General features: G+C 43.7%; 1 long non-coding RNA gene across 1 annotated transcript; it reads left to right on the top strand.

Moving 5' to 3' along the window:
- Positions 1-23,304: 23,304 nt before the first annotated feature.
- LOC120972448 (uncharacterized) lies at positions 23,305-23,891 on the top strand. Its single transcript, XR_005766789.2, has 2 exons — positions 23,305-23,482; positions 23,636-23,891. It is a non-coding gene; the product is annotated as an uncharacterized lncRNA (long non-coding RNA).
- The last annotated feature ends 447 nt before the right edge of the window (positions 23,892-24,338 follow it).

Here is a 24,338-nt window from a genome sequence, read left to right on the forward strand (position 1 = left end):
AGAATTGCCATGGTGTTATTTTTGTGCAGAAACAAAAGTTCTCGGAATGACCTGAAAATCAACGGAGATTATTTTTGGAAAATATAAAAAATACCGGCGAAAGAATCAAGGCCAGGGGGCCCACACCCTGTCCACGAGGGTGGGGGACGCGCCTGCCCCCCTGGGCGCGCCCCCTGCCTCGTGGGCCCCCTGGTGCTCCACCGACCTCAACTCCAACTCCATATATTCGTGTTCGGGGAGAAAAAAAATCAGAGAGAAGGATTCATCGCGTTTTACGATACGGAGCGCCGCCAAGCCCTAAACTCTCTCGTGAGGGCTGATCTGGAGTCCGTTCGGGGCTCCGGAGAGGGGAATCCGTCGCCATCGTCATCATCAACCATCCTCCATCACCAATTTCGTGATGCTCACCGCCGTGCGTGAGTAATTCCATCGTAGGCTTGCTGGACGGTGATGGGTTGGATGAGATTTATCATGTAATCGAGTTAGTTTTGTTAGGGTTTGATCCCTAGTATCCACTATGTTCTGAGATTGATGTTGCTATGACTTTGCTATGCTTAATGCTTGTCACTAGGGCCCGAGTGCCATGAACTCAGATCTGAACCCTTTATGTTTTCATCAATATATTTGTGTTCTTGATCCGATATTGCAAGTTATAGTCACCTACTATGTGTTATGATCCGGCAACCCCGAAGTGATTATAAGAAATTATTAGCTAAGTTGAAAGAAAAATCTCTGAATGCTAGAATGAAATATGATCCTGCTTATGCTACTTCACCTATCTTTGTTACTGATAAGGATTATGATTTCTCTATTGATACTGAGATAATTACTTTGGTTGAATCTGATCCTTTCTATGGCTATGAATCTGAAACTGTTGTGGCACATCTCACTAAATTAAATGGTATAGCCACCCTATTCACTAATGATGAGAAAATTCGCTACTATTATATCCTTAAATTACTTCCGTTCTCATTAAAGGGTGATGCTAAGACATGGTTTAACTCTCTTGATCATGGTTGTGTGCGTAGTCCCCAGGATATGATTTATTACTTCTCTGCTAAATATTTCCCTGCTCATAAGAAACAAGCTGCTTTAAGGGATATATATATAATTTTGTGCAAATTGAAGAAGAGAGTCTCCCACAAGCTTGGGGGAGGCTTCTCCAATTACTTAATGCTTTGCCTGATCATCCTCTTAAGAAAAATGAAATACTAGATGTCTTTTATAATGGACTAATCGATGCTTCCAGAGACCACCTGGATAGTTGTGCTGGTTGTGTTTTCAGGGAAAGAACAGCTGATCAAGGTGAAATCCTATTGAATAATATGTTGACAAATGAAAATAATTGGACACTTCCTGAACCAACTCCTAAGTCAACTCCGAAGAAAAGGGGTGTTCTATTTCTCAGTCCTGAAGATATGCAAGAGGCAAAGAAATCTATGAAAGGAAAAGGTATAAAAGCTGAAAATGTTAAGAATTTACCTCCTATTGAAGAAATACATGGTCTTAATTTACCACATGTGGAAGAAACACATGATCTTGATAACCCGATACAAGTAGTAAAGGTAAACTCTCTCTATAGATATGATAAAGCTGAAATCCCGCCTGCCAAGTTTGCTAGCCAATGTTTAGATGAGTTTGATGATTTTATGGTTAAGCAAGAAAACTTCAACGCTTATTTTGGTAGGTAATTAAAACACAATGCTTATATGATTGAAAACTTGAGTGATTATATGTCTAGAGTTAAAGGTGAACTTAAACTCATTAGTAAACATGCTTCCATGGTTACCACTCAAGTTGAACAAGTACTTAAAGCTCAGAATGATTTGCTCAATGAATTAAATAGTAAGAATAATGATTTTGATGTTAGAGTTGCAACTAGGGGAGGTAAAGTGACTCAGGAACCTTTGTATCCTGAGGGCCATCCTAAGAGAATTGAGCAGGATTCTCAGAAAAATAATGTTGATACACCTAGTCCTTCTAAGAGGAAGAAAAAGAAAAATGATAGGACTTTGCATACTTCTAGTGAACCTGTTGTTGACACACCTGAGAATCCTAATGATATTTCTATTTCCGATGCTGAAACACAATCTGGTAATGAACATGAACCTAGTGATAATGTTAATGATGATGTTCATGTTGATGCTCAACCTAGCAATGATAATGATGTAGAGATTGAACCTGCTGTTGATCTTGATAACCCACAATCAAAGAATCAACGTTATGATAAGAGAGACTTTGTTCCTAGGAAGCACGGTAAAGAAAGAGAGCCATGGGTTTAGAAACCCATGCCTTTTCCTCCTAAACCATCCAAGGAAAAGGATGATGAGGATTTTGAGCGCTTTGCTGAAATGATTAGGCCTATCTTTTTGCGTATGCGATTAACTGATATGCTCAAAATGAATCCTTATGCTAAGTATATGAAAGATATTGTTACTAATAAAAGAAAGATACCGGAATCTGAAATTTCCACCATGCTTGCTAATTATACTTTTAAGGGTGGAATACTAAAGAAACTTGGAGATCCAGGGGTACCAACTATACCATGCTCCATTAAAAGAAACTATGTTAGAAATGCTTTATGTGATCTTGGAGCCGGTGTTAGTGTTATGCCTCTCTCTTTATATCGTAGACTTGATTTGAATAAGTTGACACCTACTGAAATATCTTTGCAAATGGCTGATAAATCAACTGCTATACCTGTCGGTATTTGTGAGGATGTGTCTGTTGTTGCAAACGTTACTATTTTAACAGACTTTGTTATTCTTGATATTCCTGAGGATGAGAGTATGTCTATTATTCTTAGAAGACCCTTTTTGAATACTGCAGGGGCTGTTATTGATTGCAACAAAGGCAATGTCACTTTTCATGTTAATGGCAATGAGCATACGGTACACTTTCCGAGGAAACAACCTCAAGTTCATAGTATAAACTCTACTGGAAAAATTCCATCGATTATTTTTGGAGGTTTTGAATTTCCTCTCCCTACTGTCAAAAGGAGATATGATATTCTTATTATTGGGGACGTGCATATCCCCGTTGAGGTAACTTAGTGCTATTCGAAAATTCTCCGGTTTCATGCAATTCGGAATGAGTTTGTTAACAAGACCTGATCAACCTTGTTAGTGGATTCCTTTTGATGAGCATGAGATGGATGAAGTTAGAAGGAGGCACAACCTTCTGTACTCTCCTTTTACTTTCTGTAATTTAGTTGAAATAAAGTAAAATCAGTATTTTCTGTGTGTTTTCTGAATTATCCGTGCAATAAAAAATACCCCGAAAATAAAAGTTCTCCAAATGCCCCGAAATTGAAATATGATTTTTTTTCTAGAATATTTAAGAATATCTGGCACTGAGAACACATCAGGGGGAGCTAGCACCTGGCCACGAGGGTCCAGGGCGCGCCCACCCCCTGGGCGCGCCCCCTTGCCTCGTGGATCCATGGTGGCTCCCCTCTACTTATTCCTGCACCCACACACTCCTTCTTCCTCCCAAAAAAAAATCACCAACCAGCTCAAGCACGAGTTCTAGCTCATCTTGCTGCCATTTTCAATCTCCTTGCTCAAAGCTCCACTCACAAAACTGCTTTGGGGGATTGTTCCTTGGTATGTCACTCCTCCAATGGTCCAATTAGTTTTTGTTCTAGTGCTTTATTTATTGCAAATTTTTGCTGCTTAGGTGACCCTGTTCTTGAGCTTGCATGTCAAATTTATTTGGTCCCAAGTAGTTCTAATGCATGATATAGTCTCTAGGCACTTGTGGGAGTAGTTCCTATCAATTTTGTTGAGCTTGGTTCACTTTTATTTGAAGTTACTAAAAATTTCAGAAATTTTTCAGAGGAAGAAATATGCTTAGGAAAATGTACCAAGGTGGTTCTTCAAGGAAGCAAGGACCCAGGCCCGCAATGCGTGATCCGGACGATGATCCACCGAGGGACGCTCAAGTGCGGCCTTGTGAATGGCCGTCAGAAGATTTCATGGCCCAAGCAGGAATTAAGGAGGAATTTGAGGCATATGTGCGTAACGCTGATTTGGAGGGCTTCGTGTCAGATAAGTGCCTCCAACATTATTACCTTATTGATTCCTTTGTGAGAAGATTTAGATTTTCATCATCACGCAACTCTCACACGGTCCTGTTTGATCTTTATGATAAATCCTATACCATGGACCTTGAGGATTTTACTACCGCTTGTAAACTCCCGCAGTGGGGTAGTCCTAGTGAACCTTGCAAATCTGAGTTTAGAGATTTTCTTGCTAGTATCACAGTGACGGAATCTAGAGACATAACACAAGCTACTACAGGGAGCATTCATTTTCCTACTATACATTATTTTGCTCTCTTCATAGGTAGATGCATAAATGGTAAAGACGAAGCATGTCACATGTGTGTTCCTGATCTCAGTGTTCCCAGGAGCGCTGTATTAGGAGATAAGCGATATAACTTGGGAGCCATTGTTGCGCGTAGGTTGCATAATAATAGTTTTAATGGAGATTTCTTTGGTGGAATTTATGCAACCCGTCTAGCTAATTATTTTGAGATACCTATTCCTGATTATGATATGGAATTGCCTCCTGCTTTTCTAGATTTTAATGCCATGGTTCACCACCAGTTTGTTGAGAGGAATGAACCGCCTCTCCAGTACCGACTAATCTTTGACAGGCGCCATGCTGTCAATATTGTTCTTCCTGCTCCTACTTTCAGGCAAAGGGGAGATATGTCATAACCAGGGAGCACTACTAGGGAAAACCCTAGCAGTAGTGCGGGTATTTTGCCTATCAGTAGCGCGGGACGTCGCGCTACTGATAAGGCGCTATAGCTAACGTGTAGCAGTAGCGCTTGTCGTCCCATGCTACTGCTATACATGGATAGCAGTAGCGCGCTTTAATGAAGAGCGTTGCTGCTAATATCTGCAGCGCTTTTTACAGGGAAGCGCTACTGATGAGGCAGCACTACTGCTAACTTTGTTCCCCTCGCTACTGCTAGTTTTATTATTATTTTTCTGCATATTTGTTTTGTATTTGAATAGGCTTTATACAATAATCTTTAGCATACATACACATACAAATGTAATCGTAGCATATACATACAACTAGTCTCATCAAATCATGTCATCATCGTAATCATCATCCAACACAAAGTGGTCTCTCGTCATCATCTCGAAAATAGAGATACAAGTCTCGATTACTTGCAACTACATCGTCATCCATCTAAACAATGATATACGCGAGAAGAGCTATCACTTTGAGTGAGAGCGGAACTATGCAGTACATGAGTTCGTATCCCTCTCTCGCATTAGCGTGCTAAACTAACTACTGCCTGTCGCTCAGAAACCGGAAACCGGTACACCTCGGCCTGACAGTCCGGCCACTTGTCGTATATATACTCCTCGCGTAGCACTTCTTCGCCATCGATGATCTATGCACCTGCATCGTCACATGAGTCGATGATATGCAACATATATAGTTGAGCAACATAAAGAGACAGACTTGGCAAAAATAGAAGCAACATATCATAAGCATAAATAACAAAGTTGATCATACCCTAAATGCCCTAACTAGAGTGATCGTCGCTAGTCGAGGAGGATGGTTTAGTTACATCACAAATAAAATTTCGTCGTGCATAACTCAAAGTTTCATCATACAGAAAGTATGGATTAAACGGACTCATTGTCATATATAGACAATCACTCCAACATGTCGTGCCATCCATCCAAGTCAGGGAGATAGTCCCCGAGCCTAGTGAAAGGCTTCAGGTCGAGACGCTGAGAGGCTACCCGTGTTCGGACGTCTTCCCACGACATTTGTCCTTCTTCGTAGAACATCTCTATTTTTCCGACGAGCTCCTTCATGATGATTTGGGCAAGTTCGCGCTGGATGTGATAGAACTCAGCTCGAAGTCGATGATCCTCGATATCTCCTACGTTCTTTGCCCATTGCAGAATATGGGCATCGTCGGATTTAGGTGACATGCGAAGGTTCTGGTGATCCCGTCTGTACTCCAGCATGTGGTGTAGGACATAGAATCCATCATTAAGAGAATCACCCGGTTGCTGGATGCAGCAGAAGTCGGTCTTATGGCCGAAGGCGGGCCTGCCGTCCCTTCTCTTCTTGTCCTTGACCTCTCCACCCCATGCGCCGTAGTGAAAGATAGCACTGTCAAGAACATCCTTGATGTGGGTGTAATCCTTTTTGTTAATTTTCTTCGATGAGTCCAAGTAAAGAGCGTGGGAGTATCGGGGGTAGAGGATGATGAGGACGGCGCGCCCGCCGCTGCGCAAAATAAGTACACCTCAAATTAATTAGCCTCCACCGTGCAAATGAATGATTGAAATCGAAGGAAGGATATCCGCGCGGATGACTTACAGGGGATGATAAGGCACGATAATTGCCTCCTTGTCCTTATTGGCGAGCATGAAATTGATGATGTATTCCCTCGCGTATTCACGGTGCTTTGCGCAGACTCCCAAGAAGCCCTCGTGCATGAAGTACGGGTCAGCGACACAGATATGAGGTATCTACTCAACCCCGATGATGTAGTTCATGTGCAAGGCATAAAGGCGGAAAAACGTAAAATCCAGCTTCTTCACATGAAACATGTCGAATATGTAATCGAATCGAAGGAAGAACTTCTCCGCGGGGAATGTGTCGACGTACGACAATTGCCGTGGAACATTAACCACGTAGAGTGGGTATCCTGGATCTTTCGAGGCATTGAGGCCTTTCTCTATCCGCAGCACATCGTCATGAAGTCTCCGTAGATCGTCGAATCTGGCCCCTAGCGCAGTTGCAGGTAGGATTGGTTGACCGGGGATATGCCATTTATCCGCACCGGGGATATCCATACGGTCTTGAACCCGAGGCTACTGAGGCGGCTGGATCATAGAATCAGCTTTTTTTGGCTTTCCTCGGTCTCTTCCTAGACTATTTAACTACCGTAAGGTCGTCCATAATACGTTCAGCCTCCGGAGACGGCAATTCAGGCACCGACTCATGACGCTCAAACCCTAAGTAGGCGCCAGTATAGACATACTGTTGAGTGTCATCGTCATCCTCATCCTCATCTATGGCGACGTCACCAGCGACTAATGGAGCCTTTTCCTCACCCCTCCGCTATCACCCAGCACGACAGCCGACGCTAATTGGGTAGGTGAGGTGTTGATGTTCATACCTAACTACGTGCTCGTGGGTGTGCTCCCGGCCGCCTCCAGACGAAGAAGACTCTTTGGCCACAACAGGACCCACCCATGGCAACAATCACCAAGCCGTCGCGGGGTCTCGTCGTCATCCCCCACTAGTACCAGAGGAGGCAAATTCCCGTGGCCCGGTTTGACACTGGCCACTGATACGTCTCCGTTGTATCTACTTTTCCAAACACTTTTGCCCTTGTTTTGGACTCTAACTTGCATAATTGGAATGGAACTAACACGGACTGCCGCTGTTTTCAGCAGAATTGCCATGTGTTATTTATGTGCAGAAACAAAAGTTCTCAGAATGACCTGAAACTTCACGGATTATTTTTGGAAATAATAAAAAATACTGGCGAAAGAATCAAGGCCAGGGCGCCTACACCCTTTCCACAAGGGTGGGGGGCGTGCCTGCCCCCCTGGGCGTGCCCCCCTGCCTCGTGGGCCCCCTGGTGCTCCACCGACCTCAACTCAAACTCCATATATTCGTGTTCGGGGAGAAAAAAATCAGAGAGAAAGATTCATCACGTTTTACGATACGGAGCCGCCGCCAAGCCCTAAAATCTCTTGGGAGGGCTGATCTGGAGTCCGTTCGGGGCTCCGGAGAGGGGAATCCGTCGCCGTCGTCATCATCAACCATCCTCCATCACCAATTTCATGATGCTCACCGCTGCGCGTGAGTAATTCCATCGTAGGCTTGCTGGATGGTGATGGGTTGGATAAGATTTATCATGTAATCGAGTTAGTTTTATTAGGGTTTGATCCCTAGTATCCACTATGTTCTGAGATTATTGATGTTGCTATGACTTTGCTATGCTTAATGCTTGTCACTAGGGCCCGAGTACCATGATTTCAGATCTGAACCTATTATGTTTTCATGAATATATGTGAGTTCTTGATCCTATCTTGCAAGTCTATAGTCACCAGCCCCGAAGTGACAATAATCGGGATCACTCCCGGTGATGACCGTAGTTTGAGGAGTTCATGTATTCACTATGTGTTAATGCTTTGGTCCGGTACTCTATTAAAAGGAGGCCTTAATATCCCTTAGTTTCCACTATGACCCCGCTGGCACGGGAGGGTAGGACAAAAGATGTCATGCAAGTTCTTTTCCATAAGCACGTATGACTATATTCGGAACACATGCCTACGTTACATTGATGAATTTGAGCTAGTTCTATGTCACCCTATGTTATGATTGTTACATGATGAACCGCATCCGGCATAATTCTCCATCATCCATCCAATGCCTACGAGCTTTTCACATATTGCTCTTTGCTTATTTACTTTACTGTTGCTACTATTACCATCACTACAATACTGCTATCGTTACCTTTGCCACTGTTACCGTTACTATCATACTACTTTGCTACTAAATACTTTGCTGCAGATATTAAGTTATCCAGGTGTGGTTGAATTGACAACTCAATTGCTAATACTTGAGAATATTCTTTGGCTCCCCTTGTGTCGAATCAATAAATTTGGGTTGAATACTCTACCCTCGAAAACTGTTGCGATCCCCTATACTTGTGGGTTATCAAGACTATTTTCTGGCGCCGTTGCCGCGGAGCATAGCTCTATTCTTTGAGTCACTTGGGATTTATTTCTGCTGGTCACTATGAAGAACTTGAAAGACGCGAAAACAAAAATTTATCCCTCAACTACGAGGGGAGGTAAGGAACTGCCATCTAGCTCTACACTTGATTCACCTTCTGTTTTGAGTAAGCTTGCGACACCTAAACCTGCTTCTGCTAGTAATTCTGATATGTCACATGTTATTGGAGGGGGAGTATAAACTTTACCATTCTGTTTGGGAACCGCCTATAATGTGTGTAGCATGGACGATATCGCCATCTCTTGGTTGTTATGTTGACAATGAAAGTATGCCGCTCAAAATATTATTTATCTCTATTTCAAAACCGAGCTCTGGCACCTCTACAAATCCCTGCTTCTCTTTGCAAAGGGCATATCTATTTACTTTTATGTTGAGTCATCACCCTCTTATTAAAAAGCATCGGCTGGAGAGCACTGCTGTCATTTGCATCCATTATAATTACTTTATATTGGGTATGACTATGACTGGATCTCTTTTACCATGAATTACAATGTTTAGTTAGTCCTTGATCTTTAAAGGTGCTCTGCATTTATGTTTTGCGGTCTCAGAAAGGGCTAGCGAGATACCATCTTGTTATATCATATTATGATTGTTTTGAGAAAGTGTTGTCATCCGAGATTTATTATTATTGCTTGCTAGTTGATTATGTCATTGATATGAGTAAACATGAGACCTAAGTGTTATTGTGAGTGTGGTTAGTTCATAATCTTTGCTGAAAACTTGAATGCTGGCTTTACATATTTACAACAACAAGAGCAAACAGAGTTTGTAAAAGTTTTTCTTTATCACTTTCAGTTTGTCAACTGAATTGCTTGAGGACAAGCAAAGGTTTAAGCTTGGGGGAGTTGATACGTCTCCGTCGTATCTACTTTTCCAAACACTTTTGCCCTTGTTTTGGACTCTAACTTGCATAATTTGAATGGAACTAACCCGGACTGACGTTGTTTTCAGCAGAATTGCCATGGTGTTATTTATGTGCAGAAACAAAAGTTCTCGGAATGACCTGAAACTTCACAGAGATTATTTTTGGAAATAATAAAAAAAATACTGGCGACAGAATCAAGGCCAGGGGGCCACACCCTTTCCACGAGGGTGGGGGGCGCGCCCCTTGCCTCATGGGCCCCTTGTTGCTCCACCGACCTCAACTCCAGCTCCATATATTCGTGTTCGGGGAGAAAAAAATCAGAGAGAAAGATTCATCGCGTTTTACGATACGGAGATGCCGCCAAGCCCTAAACACTCTCGGGAGGGCTGATCTGGAGTCTGTTCGGGGCTCCGGAGAGGGGAATCCGTCGCCGTCGTCATCATCAACCATCCTCCATCACCAATTTCATGATGCTCACCGCCGTGCGTGAGTAATTCGATCGTAGGCTTGCTGGACGGTGATGGGTTGGATGAGATTTATCATGTAATCGAGTTAGTTTTGTTAGGGTTTGATCCCTAGTATCCACTATGTTCTGAGATTGATGTTGCTATGACTTTGCTATGCTTAATGCTTGTCACTAGGGCCCGAGTGCCATGATTTCAGATCTGAACCTATTATGTTTTCATGAATATATGTGAGTTCTTGATCCTATCTTGCAAGTCTATAGTCACCTACTATGTGTTATGATCTGGCAACCCCGAAGTGACAATAATCGGGACCACTCCCGGTGATGATCTTAGTTTGAGGAGTTCATGTATTCACTATGTGTTAATGCTTTGGTCCGGTACTCTATTAAAAGGAGGCCTTAATATCCCTTAGTTTCCACTAGGACCCCGCTGCCACGGGAGGGTAGGACAAAAGATGTCATGCAAGTTCTTTTCCATAAGCACGTATGACTATATTTGGAATACATGCCTACATTACATTGATGAATTGGAGCTAGTTCTATGTCACCCTATGTTATGATTGTTACATGATAAACCGCATCCGGCATAATTCTCCATCACCGATCCAATGCCTACGAGCTTTTCACATATTGCTCTTTGCTTATTTACTTTACCATTGCTACTGTTACAATCACTACAATACTGCTATCGTTACCTTTGCCACTGTTACCGTTACTGTCATACTACTTTGCTACTAAATACTTTGCTGCAGATATTAAGTTATCCAGGTGTGGTTGAATTGACAACTCAACTGCTAATACTTGAGAATATTCTTTGGCTCCCCTTGTGTCGAATCAATAAATTTGGGTTGAATACTCTACCCTCGAAAATTGTTGCGATCCCCTATACTTGTGGGTTATCAGCCACGGAAACCTTGAAGACGTTCGGGGGGATCGGCTGGCTGTGGAACAATGGTTCCTTCGGCTTCATTATCGTCGCCTTCCCCACGTTCACCTTCTGGTCGCCGATGGTGTACAATATGGTGCACGGGGTTTCGTCGGCCTGCAAAGAAAAGTCTGCGACGTGAGACATCCGAAAGGCAACGAAAACGGGAGATTATACATTTATTGAAGGGGGCCGGTGTGACAGATACCGTGAGGGCGTGGAGCTCAGCCAAAGACGAAGCACCGCCGAGCACGTCTGGTGCCGGAGCCGGTGCCGGAGCAGGTGCGAGAGCCGGTGTGGGAGCCGGTGTGGGAGCCGGTGCGGGAGCAGCTGCAGCTGCAGGTGCTGGTGCAACGCTAGTCGAGCTGCTCCCCAAGAAGTCAGCAAAGGGAAAGTCCTCTGCATTTTTATCTGGATTTTGCCTGCTCCAATTGAAAACGGCCGGAACCAAGGTAGTAGACATATCTACAAGCACCTGTTTTGCGGCAGCTACCACTGTCGCGACTGTCTCGGATGATTTCTTCTCAACCGCAATCTCAACCTTCTTGTCGATGTTTTCTTCAGTTAACCTCCGTCTTTCCTTTCTCTCCTCTGTGGTCTCACGGTAGTACTTCTTCCACGTGGCGCCGTCTCCAACACCGTGCACGCGTCCGTATGACGGTCGAGTCTCCACCGGGAGTCATTTCAATATGTTCAATGCCCGGTTGAATGGAGTGTCCCACTTGGGCCTCGCCAACGCCTCAGACGGCGAGTCGCTTTCGGTCGCAATCCTGTGCTGCTCTCTCTGCAAAAGGCACAAGGATCGTTTACAAATATGACTAACGTGCAGTCGAATTGATCAGAAACTAAAATTACCAGCAGTCTCATGAACTCTGTCGTGACCGCGTTCGTCTTGAAAACCTTCTTCACTGGGTCCCAATGGTGCCGGGCCCTGAGGACGTCACGCTCCTGCGGGACGGTGAACTCCGCCAAGGGGTTTGGGATGCCCAGACTCGCGGCTTCCGCGTCCTCCTTGGCCCATATGGACCTCTTCCCGCCGTAACCACGACTTCCGAGGTGGTGGCACCCAATGTTCCTCTGTTGAAGCCCCTTCATGTACTTCGACTTTTTTTGGCAGCTTTGGCCTCGCAAGCCGCCTTGAATATTTCAAACTGCTCTGTCGTGATTGTCGGATTATCCTTTACAATCTCAGAGTAGGGTTCTTTTTTGTCGATGATCCTTGCTTTCACCCTTGTTTTCCAGGCGGCCAATGCGTTGCTAAACTTGGTCATGGCGTGTTTGTTTATCTTCTTCATTGCCGGGTCCTTATCTGGATCTTTAAAATCCTTTTCATTCCGGCCCGGGAACAAGAATATCTGGTGCAGCTTCTTTAGGAGGGAGGGCCTCATATTATCTATCTTCTATAGTTTCTCATCGTTGATGATGGCGGTTGTCCGTACGATGCAGCCTATTTGATTGCTGTAGCACGCGCGCGCTTCCTCGTGCGCGTTTGGCTCAAAATTGCTGTCGTCCACCTCTGTGACCACCAGTCTAGTAGTCCTGAGCTTGTTAGGAAGTCGTTGCCTCTTTGCTTTCGGTTCTACACCGGCTCCGCTAGTCTCGGCGCCGGTCTCAGTCTGAGCGCCGGTCTCGATGCCGGTCTCAGTCTCAGCGTCGGTCTCAGTCTCAGCACCGGTCTGCGTGTCGGTCTCAGTCCCCGATGCCACCGGTGGGCCCAACAACAACATCGGTTGATCGTCGGCAAGGCTCAAAAATTCGTCTGCCGCTAGGTAGACGTCGTCGCAATCACCAGAACCCTGTCCTTCATCGTTGCTAGCCATGTTTCCTACGATTAAATCTAGTCAATTAATTCTAGACCTAATAAAATGAATAATGACATAAAAAAGGCCTATTGTTTTGAGAACGTTGACTCCTTCCCGGTGCAGCAAATCCCAGGCACTCGATATGTCCTAGTTTGTAGCACAAGTCATGCCGAAATTCACGGAAAATTTGGGCATGACCTTTGCTAAAAAGTGGACAAATCGAGAACCTGAAATTTGCCGGAACGAAAATGAATCAACATTAACATAGGCCATTCGGCATCATTCCCTGGAAACAACAAAAGGCCACTTGGGCACAATCGAAACATGTGCAAACACAATTGAGGAATTTGCATATATCCTGACCACTTCAAATTTGCATGTCCTAGTGTTTGACACTACAAGAAAATCTACACAAATCTCATGCTCTCTCAAACTCAATTCAAAAACCAAATATAGATTATATTTAGTTAACTACTGAACTAAACTTTACTCTAAACTAAACCCTACTGCCCTAATTAACATCAACATTATCTACTACTTAACATCTATTATTACCCTAACTAAAAAACATCAACATTATCTACTACTTAACATTAACATCTATTAACTAAAAAGGATAGGTGGGGGGCTTACAGAGAGGGGAGAGACGGTGGCGGGGAGGTGCTTAGCGACGGAGGTAGGGGCGGAGAGGGCGGGCTTGGGATCGGGAGGCGGCGGTCCTGGGCTGGCTCGGGGGCGGTGAGGTCGAGGGCGGCGCCAGTGAGATCGAGGGAGGCGACGGTGAGGTCGAGGGCGGCCCGAGAGGCGGCGGTGGTGAGGCTGGGCGGCCTCGGGCAGCGGCGGTGAGGATGAGCGCGGCGTTGACGCCGGCAGGAGACGGCGGTGAAGTGGGGGCGACGGCGAAGTGGGGGAGACGACGGCGAAGTGGGGCGAGGGATTTGGGGGAGAAGTGGTGGCCGGGGGGAAACCATTTTTGGGTTAAGTCAAAAGTAACGGTAGCGCGTTACAGAAAACGCCCTATAGCTAAGTTAGCTATAACGCGTTTCAGCGAACGCGCTACTGCTACGTCTTCATCCTTTTTTCCCTTTTTCATTTATTTTTCTTTACATTATATATTTTTCCTTTCTCCTTTTTCTATTTCTTTCATTTTCATTTACTTTTATATTCTTTTTTCATTTTATTTTATTTTCGTTAGCAGTAGCGCTTTACGCATAAATGCACTGCTATAAGAATATTAGCGGTAGCGCGGTTTTTGGAAGATCGCTACTACTATGTGTAGCCCATCGGCTTAGTGGTTGGAATTTTAGTAGTTGCGAGTTTGCGGTGAGACACGCTACTGATATATATATATGCATCTGCAGCGCGCTTATTTTGCACGCGCTACTGCTGTCTAGCAGTAGCGTGCTTTTTTAACAAGTGCTACTGCTAAAGTTCTATGTATAACGTTTTCCCTAGTAGTGGAGGAGGCAAATGAGTACGAGAGGAGCACGAGAGCAGCTCGCCTCCAAGCTGCAGCCCATGATGCAATAGCCGCTACATCTCAGTACGACCCCAACTACAACTTTGGATATCCGCCAGGCCAGCCGTGGTAGTAGACCAACTTAGGCCAAAAGCCTAAGCTCGGGGGAGTACGTATTTCTTACCGACATTACATTTATGCTCACACACTCATGCTAGTTGTCGGTGCTCATACTTTTTCACTGTAATATCCATGCTAGTTTTATTTTCCTTTTCATGCTTTCTTCTTGTGTGTTTGAAAAACCTTAAGAAAAACCAAAAAAATTAGTTGTAGCTTTTAGCTAGTTTACTTTTCATGTTGTAGTAGTAGTAATTAAAAAGAAAATCCAAAAAGATTTCTTGTTCTACTTTTGCTTGTTGGGAGCTTTCCCGTGTAAATAGTTTTATTTTTCTTTTCTTTGAGGGTCGATAGGAGAAGACCATGATGAAATTGTTGAAGTGGCTCTTACATGCATTATTGTTGATTTAACCAAAAGCCCATATTGCCTTGTCTTCTCCTGTTTATTGAATGCTTGCAGATTCCGGCTTAGTCCAATGCACGTGCACTATTATTATTATTATTCACATCGTTCGGTCGTGCAAGTGAAAGGCAATTATGACGATATATGATGGACTGATTGAGATGAGATAAGCTGGTATGAACTCGACATCTTTTGTTTTTGTAAATATGATTAGTTCATCGTTCCTGATTCAGCCTATTATGAATAAACATGTTTACAATGACAATTAGAGATTATAGTTACGTATGCCATGCTTAATTAGCTAGGAGTTTATAATGGCTTACCTTGCATGCCAACATGCTATTAAAATGGTTGTGATGTGGTATGACAGGGTGGTATCCTCCTTTGAATGATTCGAGTGACTTGACTTGGCACATGTTCACGCATGTAGTTGAAACAAAATCAACATAGCCTCCATGATATTTATGTTCATGGTGGATTATATCCTACTCATGCTTGCACTCAATGTTCATTAATTTTAATGCATGTTCATGACTGTTGTCGCTCTCTGGTTGGTCGCTTCCCAGTCTTTTGCTAGCCTTCACTTGTACTAAGCGGGAATACTGCTTGTGCATCCAATCCCTTGAACCCCAAAGTTATTCCACATGAGTCCACCATACCTTCCTATATGCGGTATCTACCTGCCGTTCCAAGTAAATTTGTATGTGCCAAACTCTAAACCTTCCAATGAAATTCTGTTTTGTATACTCGAAAAGCTCATGTATCAACTAGGGTTGTCTGTATCTTCCATGTTAGGCGGGTTATTCTCAAGAGGAGTGGACTCCGCTCCTCACTCACGAGAAAATGGCTGGTCACCGGGATGCCTAGTCCCATGCTTTATGCAAACCAAATCAAAATTATTGCAAAAAACTCCCCCAGGGTTGTTGCTAGTTGGAGGCACTTGTTGTTTCGAGCAAGCCATGGATTGATGCTTGTTGGTGGAGGGGGAGTATAAACTTTACCATTCTGCTTGGGAACCACCTATAATGTGTGTAGCATGGAAGATATCGCCATCTCTCGGTTGTTATGTTGACAGTGAAAGTATACCACTCAAAATATTATTTATCTCTATTTCAAAATCGAGCTCTGGCACCTCTACAAATCCCTACTTCCCTCTGTGAAGGGCCTATCTATTTACTTTTATGTTGAGTCATCACCCTCTTATTAAAAAGCACCAGTTGGAGAGCACCGCTGTCATTTGCATCCATTACTATTAATTTATATTGAGTATGACTATGACTGGATCTCTTTTACCATGAATTACAATGTTTAGTTAGCCCTTGATCTTTAAAGGTGCTCTGCATTTATGTTTTGCGGTCTCAGAAAGGGCTAGCGAGATACCATCTTGTTATGTCATATTATGATTGTTTTGAGAAAGTGTTGTCATCCGAGAATTATTATTATTGCTCGCTAGTTGATTATGCCATTGATATGAGTAAACGTGAGACCTAAGTGTTATTGTGAATATGGTTAGTTCACAATCTGTGCTGAAAACTTGAATGCTGGCTTTACATATTGACAACAACAAGAGCAAACAGAGAGTTTGTAAAAGTTTTTCTTTATCACTTTCAGTTTGTCAACTGAATTGCTTGAGGACAAGCAAAGGTTTAAGCTTGGGGGAGTTGATATGTCTCCGTCGTATCTACTTTTCCAAACACTTTTGGCCGTGTTTTGGACTCTAACTTGCATGATATGAATGGAACTAACACGGACTGATGGTGTTTTCAGCAGAATTGCCATGGTGTTATTTTTGTGCAGAAACAAAAGTTCTCGGAATGACCTAAAAATCAATGGAGATTATTTTTGGAAAATATAAAAAATACCGGCGAAAGAATCAGGGCCATGGGCCCACACCCTGTCCACGAGGGTGGGGGGCACGCCCCCCTGCCTCGTGGGCCCCCTAGTGCTCCATCGACCTCAACTCCAACTCCATATATTCGTGTTCGGGGAGAAAAATATCAGAGAGAAGGATCCATCGCGTTTTACGATACGGAGCCGTCGCCAAGCCCTAAACTCTCTCGGGAGGGCTGATCTGGAGTCCGTTCGGGGCTCCGGAGAGGGGAATCCGTCGCCATCGTCATCATCAACCGTCCTCCATCACCAATTTCATGATGCTCACCGCCGTGCGTGAGTAATTCCATCGTAGGCTTGCTGGACGGTGATGGGTTGGATGAGATTTATCATGTAATCGAGTTAGTTTTGTTAGGGTTTGATCCCTAGTATCCACTATGTTCTTAGATTGATGTTGCTATGACTTTGCTATGCTTACTTGTCACTAGGGCCCGAGTGCCATGAACTCAGATCTGAACCCTTTATGTTTTCATCAATATATTTGTGTTTTTGATCCGATATTGCAAGTTATAGTCACCTACTATGTGTTATGATCCAGCAACCCCGAAGTGACAATAATCGGGACCACTCCCGGTGATGACCGTAGTTTGAGGAGTCCATGTATTCACTATGTGTTAATGCTTTGGTCCGGTACTCCATTAAAAGGAGGCCTTAATATCCCTTAGTTTCCGCTAGGACCCCGCTGCCACGGGAGGGTGACAAAAGATGTCATGCAAGTTCTTTTCCATAAGCACGTATGACTATATTCGGAATACATGCCTACATTACATTGATGAATTGGATCTAGTTCCGTGTCACCCTATGTTATAACTGTTACATGAATAATCACATCCGACATAATTATCCATCACCGATCCAATGCCTACGAGCTTTTCACATATTGTTCTCCGCTTAGTTACTCTACCGTTGCTATTGTTACAATCACTACAATACTGCTACTGTTACCTTTGCCACTATTACCGTTACTATCATACTACTTTGCTACTAAATACTTTGCTGCAGATATTAAATTATCCAGGTGTGGTTGAATTGACAACTCAACTGCTAATACTTGAGAATATTCTTTGGCTCCCCTTGTGTCGAATCAATAAATTTGGGTTGAATACTGTACCCTCGAAAACTGTTGCGATCCCCTATACTTGTGGGTTATCAAAGATCAATATGTGAGAAGCTCGTAGGCAATGGATCAGTGATGGATAATTATGTCGGATGCGATTCCTCATGCAACAGTTATAACATAGGGTGGCACAGAACTAGCTCCAGTTCATCAATGTAATGTAGGCATGTATTCCGAATATAGTCATACATGCTTATGGAAAAGAACTTGCATGACATCTTTTGTCCTACCCTCCCGTGGCAGCAGGGTCCTACTGGAAACTAAGGGATATTAAGGCCTCCTTTTAATAGAGTACTGGACCAAAGCATTAACACTTAGTGAATACATGAACTCCTCAAACTACGGTCATCATCGGGAGTGGTCCCGCTTATTGTCACTTCGGGGTTGCCGGATCATAACACATACTAGGTGACTATTGACTTGCAAGATAGGATCAAGAACTCACATATATTCATGAAAACATAATAGGTTCAGATCTGAATTCATGGCACTCGGGCCCTAGTGACAAGCATTAAGCATAGCAAAGTCATAGCAACATCAATCTCAGAACATAATGGATACTAGGGACCAAACCCTAACAAAACTAACTCGATTACATGATAAATCTCATCCAACCCATCACCGTCCAGCAAGCCTATGATGGAATTACTCACGCATGGCGGTGAGCATCATGAAATTGGTGATGGGGGAAGGTTGATGATGGCGACGGTGATGTATTCCCCTCTCCGGAGCCCCGATCGGACTCCGGATCAGCCCTCCCGAGAGAGATTAGGGCTTGGCGGTGGTTCCGTATCAGAAAACACGATGAATCCTTCTCTCTGATTTTTTTTCTCCCCGAACGTGAATATATGGAGTTTGAGTTGAGGTCGGTGGAGCATCAGGGGGCCAACGAGACAGGGGGCGCGCCCAGGGGGTTGGCGCTCCACCACCCACGTGGACAGGGTGTGGGCCCCCTGGTCTTGACTCTTTTGCCAGTATTTTTTATATATTCCAAAAATATTCTCCATGAAGTTTCAGGTCATTCCGAGAAATTCTATTTCTGCACAAAAATAACACCATGGCAATTCTGCTGAAAACAGCGTCAGTCCGGGTTAGTCCCATTCTAATCATGCAAGTTAGAGTCAAAAACAAGGGCAAAAGTGTTTGGAAAAGTAGATATGATGGAGACGTATCAATGCTGCACCAGCACCCAAGTCCCAAAAGCTAATGGGGGATGCAATTAAGTCAGGGGCTGCTACTTCAAAGCCCAAGATTTCCCCCAAAGCTGTTGCTCAAGCTCAAAAGACTTCAAAGCCCAAGAGGAGCACTAGGAACATTCCAGCTGCAAAGAAGAACAAGGCCCCAGTGCCTGAGATGGAAGAAGAAGATGCTGAAGCCCAAGTGCTAAGGAAACTTAAACCAAAGATTCCAGACCATGATGACAGCCATCCAGGGGCAGAGGATATGTGCATCAGGAAGGATGCAGGTCTGAGACTTTGGAGACAGAGTGAGGAGGAAGACCGCAGTGGACTACAGGTTCCACACCAAAGAACAACAAGATTTCTATGAAACTATTCTGCTTGACAAGAAGCTCATAGTTTGTGACTTGAAGTGGGCTGACTGGAAGTACATTGATGGGAATGAAGATCATTTTCCAGGTGTACATGAGAGCTTTAGAGCTTGTGGTGTTGACAAGTTTTTGGGTCATACGTTGACAAAATGGAATGATGAACTCATCATGCCATTCTACTCTACGGCTCATTTTTATCCAGGTGGTAGAATTGTATGGATGTCTGAGGGTACAAGGTACCAGTCAACTGTTGATGAGTGGGCTAAGTTGATAAATGCCCCTGAAGAGCATGAAGATGACTTGGATGTCTATGCCAAGAAGAAGAAAGACCACAACTCTATGGCCAATATGTACAAAGAGATCCCAAACAAAGCTTTGGATACACATATATTTGGATCTGTTCATTACTTATTGTCTGGTCTAGCTACAATCAACACTATATTGAGGCATACTTTGTTGCCCAAAATCTGGAGATCACAAGATGATCAGAGGCCATTCAATCAATTTGCTGCAGATATTTGATGTGCCTCAGAAATTCAAAGTTATGAGCCTGATTGTTGAAACAATCAAGAGGACTGCTGCTAATCAGAAGAGATCTTGTGGGTATGCTCCACATATTCAGGTGCTCATCAACTCCAAGATGGGCACAAGCACCTATTTGTTGGATAAGGAGCATCTACCCCTAAGACCAGAATTTGAGGACAATACTGTTGTGATGAATGAAGAAGATCCCACATCTGTTCAAGCATAAGAGAAGAGAGAAAAGGCAAAGGCAGAAAAAGCTACAAAGATGCCAAGTGTTGAAGAGGCATTTCAGGTATTTTTGAAGAGCAAACAAGATCAGCTTGCATATCTGATTCAAGCAACTTTGAGGATTGGGATGGGCTTGGCCACCCTGACTCAAAATCAGGAGAGCCTAGAGAGGATCATTGAGACCAAATTCTATGATCTTGATCTTAAAGTGACTGAGATGTAGACAGCTGTTGAGCAGCTCCAGGAGGAAGCAGGCTACAACAGATGCCTTTTAGAGAGTGCCTAGAGGTCAGAGGTCAGCTGCAGTGCCCATGGCTGACACTAGAGCAACTACATCAGCACCAGCAGCTACATCTTCAATGCCACCTCCAGTTGCCAGTCCACCAGCTCCAACAACATCTACATATGCCTTCATCCTTGGAGTCCTCTCAACACCACCTCCCGAAGATCAAGCCTAGAGAGACGCATAGCACTATGCATCTTCAAACTTTTTTGTAACTTGTTGCCAAAGGGGGAGAAATGTATAGATCATAGGCTTCGAGAGAGAGTGTTTTTGCTTCTTTGGTATCTTGCCATTTGGTTGAAACTTTTGTGTGTGCTTGTTTAACACTCTTTATGTTTGTGTGTGAGAGACTTGTATGATCATGTGTTTGATCATATCCTAATTTAATGCTTGCTTGGATGATATTATCTTTTATATCCCATATATGATCATTCACTTTGCTTGGTGATGAGTGCATGCTTTTAATTTCTATCATTTTGAGCACTCCACCAAGATGTATGTGACATGGAAGAGTAACCCATGATCCTAATCGATTGTGCATTTGCATTCAAAAGCAAATTTTAATTAATGCACATACTTAGGGGGAGCTCTTGCTTATCACACACTTCTCAAATCGACGATGTTTTTAAATCTTATTATCATTTGTCGAAGCTTTGATCTATATGTTGTCATCAATTACCAAAAAGGGGGAGATTGAAAGTGCAACTATCCCTGGGTGGTTTTGGTAATTCCTAACAACATATAGCTCATTGAACTAATGCTACTTCAAGATGATTATTTCAAAAAGTTCAATGATTGGCATGGCATGGACTAGGAATGTGGACCCCTCAAAATGCTAAGGACACATATTGGCTCAAGCTCAAGACTCTACATTTTCATTTTAGTGATCCAAGATCACATTGAGTCCATAGGAAAAGCCAATACTATGAAAAGGGGATGAGGTGTTGCTTAATGGCTTGCTTTCTCAAAATGCTTAGTGATATGCTCCAAAAGCCCTCAACCACTTTATCATATCCACATATGTCCCAAACCAAAAGTCAAACTCGGCCCCACCGATTTGATCTATCCGGCGCCACCGAGTTCATAACTGCCAGAAACCCTAGTCACTTCGGTCTCACCGACAGGGATCTCGGTCTCACCGAGATGGGATTGCAAACTCTCTGTTTTCCTTCGTAACGTTTCGGTCAAACCGAGATGAGCAATCGTTCCCACTGAGTTCGCAATGCAAACTCTCTGTTTCCTTTTCGTAACGTTTCGGTCTCACCGAAATGAGCGATTCGGTCCCACCGAGTTTGCCTGACCAACTCTCTGGTTGTTCATTACAGAAATCGGTCCTACCGAGTTTGTATGATCGGTCTCACCGAGATTACGATATGCCCTAACCCTAATGAAATCGGTCCCACCGAGTTGACATGTCGGTCGCACCGAAAATCCTAACGGTCACATTTTAAACTAAATCGGTCTGACCGAGTTTTATGATTCGGTCCCACCGAGTTTGGTAAATTGTGCGTAACGGTTAGATTTTGTGTGGAGGCTATATATACCCCTCCACCCACTCTTCATTCGTGGAGAGAGCCATCAGAACGTGCCTACACTTCCCACATACATTTTCTGAAAGAGAACCACCTACTCATGTGTTGAGACCAATATATTCCATTCCGACCACATGAATCTTGATCTCTAACCTTCTCTAAGTTGCTTTCCACTCAAATTATCTTTCCACCAAATCCAAATCCGTGAGAGAGAGTTGAGTGTTGGGGAGACTATCATTTGAAGCACAAGAGCAAGGAGTTCATCATCAACACACCATCTATTACCTTTTGGAGAGTGGTGTCTCCTAGATTGGTTAGGTGTCACTTGAGAGCCTCTGTCAAGATCGTGGAGTGGAACCAAGGAGTTTGTACACGCAATGAGATCGCCTACTTCGTGAAGATCTACCCTAGTGAGGCAAGTCCTTCGTGGGCGATGGCCATGGTGGGAGAGACAAGGTTGCTTGTTCGTGGACCCTTCGTGGGTGGAGCCCTCCGTGGACTCGCGCAACCGTTACCCTTCGTGGATTGAAGTCTCCATCAACGTGGATGTACGATAGCACCACCTATCGGAACCACACCAAAAATCTTCGTGTCTACATTGCGTTTTTTGCTCCCTCCAAACTCCTCCCTTTACCTTCACATGCAAATGTTTTACATTCCGCTGCTATACTCTTAGACTTGCATCTGTAGGTTGATTGCTTGACTTGTGCTAAGTTGCCAAAATCTGCCAAGACTTAAAATTAGGAAAAAGATAGATTTTTATTTGGTCAAGTAGTCTAATCACCCCACCCCCCCCCCCCCCCCCTAGACATACTTTCGATCCTACAACCCTCCCATCGGCAATTTTATTTTTCTTCGGACCTGGGCCACAGTGCGCCGCCAGATGGGCTTCCTCCGTTGGGCCAAAACGGATGACAAGTAACGAAACCAAATAGCGTACGTGTGAAATTAATTAAAGCAGAACCAAACGAAGCGGGACGAAATCAAGAATATCACCTACCTTTAATAATAGGTATAGACATCGGCCTTTCAAAAATAGATTCCTGCCGTGTTGATGCATGTCGCCACTTCAGGCCATGGTCTGGTGGCAGTAATCGTGTGCAAATAAATATTGCTTCCTTGTAAAACTAGTACATGCATACGTGCAAGGCACATTGATAGTAGGCAGAAAATTAATTACACATTGATATCACACAGAAAATTCATTGCGCGTTTGATAATAGGTAGGATATTAGATGATCGTATCTTCTCCCCAACAATAATTTACAATGTTCATTTGCTTCGCAAATATTGCTTTAATTCGAATATTAAATAATTCAAATTTATGGTGCTCCAAAATATTCATTTGCTTCTATAAAAGTACTACCAAAAGAGAGCCTTGCAACCCACAGAAATTCCGAAGAACGACATAACATAGAGAAGGAAAAAAAGGCCGTCATGGCAATATTCAACAAGAACACAAGTGCCCAGTGCTCTTGTGCTCATCGCTACTGTCATTTCGTCTTGCGATGCGTTTGGCCCAGGTACGTGCGTCTCTGACCTAACTATAAGTCAATGTGGTTTTGCCATGTGATGCTAATTTTCTATGTATTTCACAATGTTGAGTTGTATGGATCTTATGGCATCTGGTCTTGTCTGGGTATTCTTCTAACAATGTTTTTTTTGTGAACATGTAGAAGGAGGATGTTTCATGCCTTTCCTGAGTTGCAATCTGGACTTATGCAGGCATGACTGCAACGGTTTATTTGCCTCTTGCCAAATGATAGGCGACTTGCACCACCGATGTTGTTGCGCTCCCAAGAAACTCAGTGCATCTATTGATAAGAATAGTCGTCCTTGAGATATGCATTCCGAAATTGTAGTTTATATGTCACTGCTTTTGCCTGGATCCAATTCCGCGCGACTGAGTAAAATTTATCGCCATTGAAAAAATATCGCTCCTGAGATATTTACGTATCATGTGAAACCATAGTGCTTTGTTTGGATGTTCATATCCGAACCTCAACATTGATATTGGGGCCAATATCAACTCAACTTGGACATTGATATTGAGACGTAAGATAAATTCTGCTGTTTGGATGCTGATATATTTGACACTTAGACAGTGACATTGAGACCGATTCTAAATGTTGCTTGGATGTTCATATTGTTCACTTGGCACTTGGCCCACATGTCATACTCTGTAAACATGAGTAAAGCACTGAAAACAGTGAGACGAAAGCACCGGCAATGCCCAGTGAGGTCCAACATCACAACTGAAGCCTCAAGCACGAAATAAGTACAGGCACATTCAATCGACAAATCCTAAACGGCGCCCGTTGCGCCCGTTTCGTTTCTTCACTGCACGCAAAAGGGCGCATACTCCCCGCGCCGCGCTGG

Source organism: Aegilops tauschii, chromosome 7 (genome assembly GCF_002575655.3).
Source record: "Aegilops tauschii subsp. strangulata cultivar AL8/78 chromosome 7, Aet v6.0, whole genome shotgun sequence".
NCBI classification, from domain to species: Eukaryota; Viridiplantae; Streptophyta; class Magnoliopsida; order Poales; family Poaceae; genus Aegilops; species Aegilops tauschii.